The sequence below is a fragment of the Aplysia californica genome, unplaced genomic scaffold (genome assembly GCF_000002075.1).
Source record: "Aplysia californica isolate F4 #8 unplaced genomic scaffold, AplCal3.0 scaffold00001, whole genome shotgun sequence".
NCBI lineage: Eukaryota > Metazoa > Mollusca > Gastropoda > Aplysiida > Aplysiidae > Aplysia > Aplysia californica.
Window position 1 is genome coordinate 1712493 of NW_004797271.1, and position 7437 is coordinate 1719929.

A 7437-nucleotide genomic window follows, 5' to 3' on the forward strand; every position below is an offset into this window, starting at 1 on the left:
TATTCTCTCACCTTTGCTGGACAGGTTTCGTCGTGGGATAGGAAGATCTTTGAGTGAGTGGTTGCTGAGTGCTCTGGTGTAGTTTGCTCCTTTTTTCTTATCAAATCAAAAATCTATCGTCTTTATCTCTCCTCCTTCTTTTTTGTGTATGTTTCTCTCTTGTAACACATCTACTCTTCGGCACTTTTATGACCTTATTGTGTTGCAAGTGCCGTAAAACTCTTACGAAAACTAAAAACTTTCTGTAAGTGATAAGAATCCCCCTCCTCCCAACCACACACACATACATACATACATACACACAAACACACACACACACGCTCTGACGCGCGCGCGCGCGCGCGCACACACACATATATATATATATATATATATATATATATTATATATATATATATATATATTATAGATAGATAGATAGATAGATAGATAGATAGATAGATAGATAGATAGATAGATATATATACGCACAGGCGCGCGCGCGCAACACCTCCCAGATATTTATTATTCTCTGATACCTCATTTTGCTGCCCACTTGATTTTTAGTTTAAGTAAGAGTTTTACAGCACTTGCAAAACAATAATGTCGTTTAAATGCCCAAGATTAGAGGTGTTGCAAGAGAGTAACAAAACAAAAAATAAGAAGGAAAGATAAGGACAATAAATTAGTCGGATACGAAGCAAAGGAGTAAACCACACTAAATCGTTCATCAACCAACCTCTCATCATCATCTAGTGCCAGATCTGCGACAGACATCGCCGATCATGGTTCTCCATTCGTTCATTTCCTCGGCTGTTCTTCATAAGCTACGCTTCCCTGATCTTTCTTCGTTACCCATTTGTTTACGTTCCCTGGGCCTACCCCCCCCCCTCCCCCCACGTTTGCCTTCAATTTTGAAAGTGAGAGCTAGATGCTGAAAACTTTTATGTTGAATTTTCTTTTTAATTTCCTTGATTATTCTGGGGATGTTACAGCAGTGGTTTCCCGTAGCCTACTGTCGGTTTGTGTACTGTTTTCTCTTCCAGCCTTTGCAACTTATTGCAATCCACACGGCAGTGGGGGCTTTGGTAGGATTTATGCCGCCTTCTTTCCCAAGATGGTCCCTTCTTCGAGTGTGTGAGGTATTTATTGAAGCACCTGTGCCACCAGGGTTCTACTCTATTCTCCACGATCATCTCAACCAACCACCCACTATTCGACTTTAAAAAACGGTCAAGGGCCAGAACCTATACGTTCTTATACTAACGTTCTCTGAACGCAAAACAGAGGTCCAAGAAAACTGTGAACCCTGAAATCAATCACTCCCGCCCCCCCCCCCCCCCCACTCCCCTTTTTTTGCCTAAGAGAATGTATGCAATAGGGTTTGTCTGACCTTAACTGCCAAACTGACCGGGGGGGGGGGGGGGGGGGGGGAGAAGAAGAAAAAATTAATTTTTTTTTCCGTTGCCGCGACCCACAAACCCCGGGGTCCCGAAAAAGAATATTCAAAGCCGGGGAGAAACCCCAATAATTTAACGGATATTATGAACGGTTTGAAGTAATAACCCAGGAATACAGTTTCCGAAAGGAGGGGACAGGAAAGAAAAGAAAAACTGTTTTTAAATCCACAAAAGTTTACCAAGGGATGTATGAGACAATAAGCGCGTCATAGTTTGTAATATTATTACACCAATCTTCCGTTGCTATTTGTTCCACTAATAAACGTCTGCTTTCCCCCCGATCAGTTGCCAGAATATTCATGTCTATGGAACATTAAGTTGCTTTTAAGTTAGGCAAAGTGTCTACGTCATATGAATTGAGACCAAAGTTTAAATAGTCTCTTACATAGACTGTTTACTTTCACCTATCTGAGGATCGGTGAGCCATTTCATTTGTTTCTATGAATAAACTGGACTAATTTGTGATCCCACCCCACCCTTTTTCACAAAAAATAAACAAATAGTTATCACTCTAATGCATTGTAGACAGACGGACGGACAGACAGACAGATAGATAGATAGATAGATAGATAGATAGATAGATAGATAGATAGATAGATAGACAGGATTTGCCAAACCCTCACTCTTGGTGATACAACCCAGTGCAAAATGTCGGGACGTGGAAAATAAACCAGTACTTGGGAAGCAAATAATAAAACTACGACAACAGCAAATCCGGACACGGATCTCCGGAACGTTTCCTGTACTTGACGTACGATTTCTGTTGCTCAGTTCCGTTGACGTCTTGTTTCGTCGTTCAAAGCAGCCGCTGTACACAACTCTCCGCGAAAAGCGTTTGGCTTGTAAAGGTTTAAAAAAACAACAACAAGAAGAGCATCAACGAAGGTGTACATTTTAACGCACATATAGTCGTAATTGGAATTGCTACTGTTGAATTTTGCAACGTCATAAGCAGTCCTCCCCCCCCCCCCCCCGCGCACAACTATCCACCCCCTCACATCCCCTCCCCCTCCCGCCATCCTTAATCATTACAGTCTATATCAAGACTGAGTGGTTTAGTAGTCTGATACAGCGGGCGGCTTATCCCTTTATAGATAAGAATTGAGGTTTTTTTCGCAGGTGTGGGGGGGGGGGGGTGTGGGGGCGTATAAGACTTAACTTTATTTACAATTTACGAGACAGGTGAAAGCATACAAACCTTATCTGTGAACTGATAAGAATTTCCGCGACAAACGTCTCTGATTGATATTGCTTTGTCATAGAAAGCGTTTGTAGTTAATTGACCCTTACGGCAACATGCCACGATAACGGTCATGTGGCGCCAGAAACTGTCTTATTTTTTTATAAATCTACCTTTTTGTTTTATTTTGTTGTAGTTTTTTTTGTTTTTGTTTATTGTGGGGTTTTTTGCTGTTCCTTTAAGCATTTGTTTTTACCTGAAAATGGCGGCACATCCAAACAACACAACCCGATCAATGCTCCAAAAGGAGTACTAAATTATTGTGTCGGTGATGCAGCGAGATGCTGGTCGGTGGGTAAGACACTCAGTGTCAATTAATTGATCATGCCTCTGAGCAAAAACCCTCGTCACTGAAAAGGCTACACAAAGCAATAAAACTCACAGCCATCGTGATTAAAACACCCTTGATCTTTTTTTTTTGACCTACATGTTCTGAGCAATTTTTTAAATTGTTGTTTTTGGTTACAGTATGTGTCATCTGAATACGTGAGTTAATTTGTGTCACGACGCGATGGAATCAGGCGCTCGTCATTTTTGGGGCTTAATGAGTTATTGATATCACGTTAAAACCTGTCAGAACACTCATTTAACTTGAATAAAACTTGAGATATTTGCGATTGAAGGGGTTGGAACTCGTCTGGTGTGAGGGTTCAACTTAGCGAGGAAATTGCCGCAAAAATTTGGTGACTTCCAAATCTGTATTGTCCTTAGAAACTGCATGTTTGCATGTTCTTCCGTTAAATCTACACAGAAATAATATCTTTTTAAATAGGTATGCATGGTATTGAGCCCACCCACAAAGTACTCAAGGGGCGAAGACACGTCGGTTTCTCCGGTTTAATTATTATGACGAGCGGTTAATTTCACTACAATGATTCACAATTTTATTTTGCGCCCACGATCTCCTTTAAACTTAAGGGAGGGAGGTGCTGTGAACAACGAAGTGCTATCGTTTCACTGGGCTCTTGCTTGAAAGTTTAACATCAAAGCAACCTGTGTCCTTTTCGGTTTGGTTTGTCTTACACCTCAGAAAACAAGGCGTGAAACGTCAATGATATGATAAAATCTATGAATTCTGACTGTATCCTCTTTCTCATCTCCAACCCTAAGAGGATATATTGCATATTATTTCAGTTCCTTTTCCCCCCAAAAGATATGTTTTAATGTGCCTTTAGTTGTCTGCCAGAATGTTTTTCTTGTCGTTAGCCGTTAGCCCTTTGTGGGGATAACGAGAGAGAGAGATGGGGGGAAGGGGTGTAGACAGACAGACAGACAGGCGGACAGGCAGGCAGACAGACAGACAGACAGACAGACAGACAGACAGACAGACAGACAGGCAGACAGGCAGACAGAAAGACAGACAGACAGACAGACAGACAGACAGACAGACAGACTAGGTCAGCTTGTCTGCTGTTTGGGTATCGTAAACACCTGTATGGTCTGTTATGAAGATCCATAAAAATGTGACTCGAAAAATCTCACAGACTGTATCTGGTTAGGTTTTCTTTTTATCCACCTCGGTATCATTTTGGAAATGTTGAAAAGAGAAAGCGAGAGAATGTTTTTAAAAAAAATTAAAGATAAAAAATATGTTTAAAAGAACTGTATATAAAGTAGAGAAATTAATTAGAGAGAAAGACATGGAGAGACAGAAATGAAGAGGGGGGAGAGAGAGAGAGAGAGAGAGAGAGAGAGAGAGAGAGAGAGAGAGAGAGAGAGAGAGAGAGAGAGAAACCGAGACAGAGAGACAGACAGATTGACAGACAGACAGACACAGAAAAGGGCAGAGGGTACGAGGAGAGAGAAAAAAGTGAGTGTGTGTGTGTGTGTATGTGTGTGTGTGTGTGTGTGTTTGTGTGTGTGTGTGTGTGTGTGTATGTGTGTGTGTGCTTGGGAGAGAGAGAAAGAAAGAGAGAAAGAGAGAGAGAGAGAGAGAGCTGTGGGGCGGGGGGGGGGCAGGCAAACAAATAGAGAAATGCACTGTGCATATGTGTGGAAGAGGGAGGGGGGTGCAGGGGAGAAACAAAGACAGCTAGCAAGAGAGATGTTGTTGAACTCATTAATATAAAAAACATAACAGTACAATGGTTATTTTGAATAACAAACGCCCTGTCCAACGACCAGTTACCCCATTTTAGACAGTACTCTTGTCATTGTTTTTACAGAGCGACTGTCCACAACCACTGTCCCTGTAATTAAACAGAAAACTCTCATAACCTCGTCTGTGACCAGCGATCATTGTTTTATAACCAGAATGTGGCCTTGTATTCCTATCGTGGAGAGCTTTCGGATGATATACGAGATACAACTTCCGTTTTACCAAATAGTAGCGTCAGAACGGACACGCTAGTTCCGTTTTGGGTTTATCAGCCCATTCGTTCAGCACATGTTCCTTTATCTTTGTCTCGATCTTAGTACTATTTTTTACACCTCTACTATTATATATGTAGGCGCACGTAGTTTCTCTTCCAATCCATTGCTTATTTGATTGTCACGGTCTTTTGAACCGAATACCAACATCTAATAAAGCTTGCGGGATACGTTTTTGTTCTCGCCCGGTCGTCTCGAGGAGTGTAGGTGATTAGTGGAAGCTGTTATTCTTTATTACTATAGATCCACATAGGATACTATAAAAACTGCCCGTGCTTCCGATCTTGTACAGGTCTTCCCTGAACCTCATCACAGCAAGTATTTGGGGACTTCAGAAAGCTGACCAAAAAGCACTTGTGAGTGTATCTCCTTATTTTATTTTATTTTTCTATGCTTACGTAATCTTCTTGATAGTCCAAATAACGTGGAGAAATTCTGTAGAGAAAACACTCATCTCTCCAATTATGTAGAACGCCGATTGTATTGCTCATGCAGCTTTTTATATGCACACTAACTGAATAAAGTATGTTTTTATTGAGTTCATTGTATTAATATCCTAACGAATCATAGCCTTGATCCCCGTAAATGTTGTATCTCATTGACCTAAGAGTAACACAGTGCATAGCTTAATAATAATAATAATAATTGTAATAAATAACATTTATACAGAGCTATGTCCCGTCAAGAAACGAGCTCTGAGCAAGTATTTATTGTCAACACTATACAGACGCACACAAATGTGACACGACACGATGGAATCAGGCACTCGTCCATTTTTGGGCATGCAGAATAATTCGTATCATCTTAACGTTAGCATTTACTTGACTTTAACGAAAAAAAGACTTATCTATCTTGAATATAAGCTGGGATATTTCAGATTAAATGAGGTGGCTACGTGTCAGATGTGAAGGTAACGAGAAACTGGCCGCCAAAGGTTGACAACTCGTAAAGCTAAAGTTTCCTTGGAGACTGCACATTATATTTTGGGTGCATTTGATCAATGTTTTTCTCCAAAATCCACGCAAAAACATGTGTTTTTGGTAGACGTAAAAGGTGTTGTGTAAAAAAAAAGTTTAAAATGGTCAGACGGGTGTACAAATTTCGGTTTCTTCGATTTCATTATTTTGACGAACGCCTGACTTCATCTCGATGCAACAGAAATATATTGGCTGATGAGGAGAAAAAATGACAGTAGTCATGAACTAAAGAGATGTGGGTAAGCTACCGGACTCGTAATCATTTGGTTGCGGGTTCGGAGGTTCGAGCAGCGGCCCTGACGTTGTGTCCTTGAGAAAGGCAATGTACACGAATTTCCCTCTCTTCTCCCAGGTGGGAATGGGTAACCGGCCATAAATAGGGAAAGATCTTGTCAGTATGTTAGTGTTTTAACGCCTATAAATGGCTGCTTGCACTGTATGCTTCCCAGGAAGTTGGGGTTGTTTCATAATGCTGTCAAGTCTGCAGGGGTAATAGTATGGATTGTGAAGCACATAGAGCGTGCTGTTGAGCGGGGATTTGCGTAATACAAATGGTATCTATTATTATTACTGTTATTATTATTATTATTATTATTATCATTATCATTATTATTATTCTGTGTATTCAAATGTGTTTTAAAAGACCAGGAGTTCTCAGGAAAGACGGGCATAGTCTCAAACTGAAGATCGTGATTGTTTACATTTTAAACGCGTGTTGACTCATAACTGTATTTCTGTTCAACTGTTTGTTAAATATTGTTGATAGATTTCCGATTCAACAAACATAACAGTGAACCACCAGTCAAACAAATACGAAGTTATGAGTCCTCAAGCTTTTATAATTGATACCTTCACAATTTCCAGTTTATGACTATGCCCGTTTTTCCCTAGGGCTTCTCAGGCAGAAATTTCTATTTCTCTTAGTTTTTGTGGGAAGGTGTTCCGGGTTTTAGGACCAGCAAATGCAGAACAAATCGTTCATTTTTTTTTCAAATTACTTTGATTTATACGTTTGTATTCATAATTTAGCGGCGCCAGGTTATGACCTCAGTTGTTTTGATGGAATGCACGGAATCAGCATTTCTTTTAGATGTGGGTGTAAATTACTGTTCAAACATTTAGGAGAAAGTAAACAATCCATACCTCATTCTTTTTTTCTAGTGGCGGTCGTCGGAAATGTTCTAAGGGCCATGATTTTAGTCTCTTTTGATTTTTCTCGGGATTTAATGAGCAGAGTTATTCGTAATAACTCTTATTCTTTGAGTTTATATGTCTCCTTTTTAGAGGCAGGTCCGCTATAAAAGAATTGCCATATACGTGTGTATTTGTGTTTGTGTTTGTGTGAGTGTGTTTGTGTGTGTGTGTATATATGTGTATGTGTTTGTGTATGGAGGGGGGTGCTTGTGTTTGT

General features: G+C 40.3%; 1 protein-coding gene across 1 annotated transcript in view; it reads left to right on the forward strand.

Moving 5' to 3' along the window:
- Positions 1–4902: 4902 nt before the first annotated feature.
- LOC101856539 overlaps positions 4903–7437 on the forward strand; it is a gene marked incomplete in the record, with an annotated part of 45605 nt that continues 43070 nt past the window's right edge. Inside the window, 1 exon segment of the mRNA XM_005088817.3 lies at positions 4903–5405.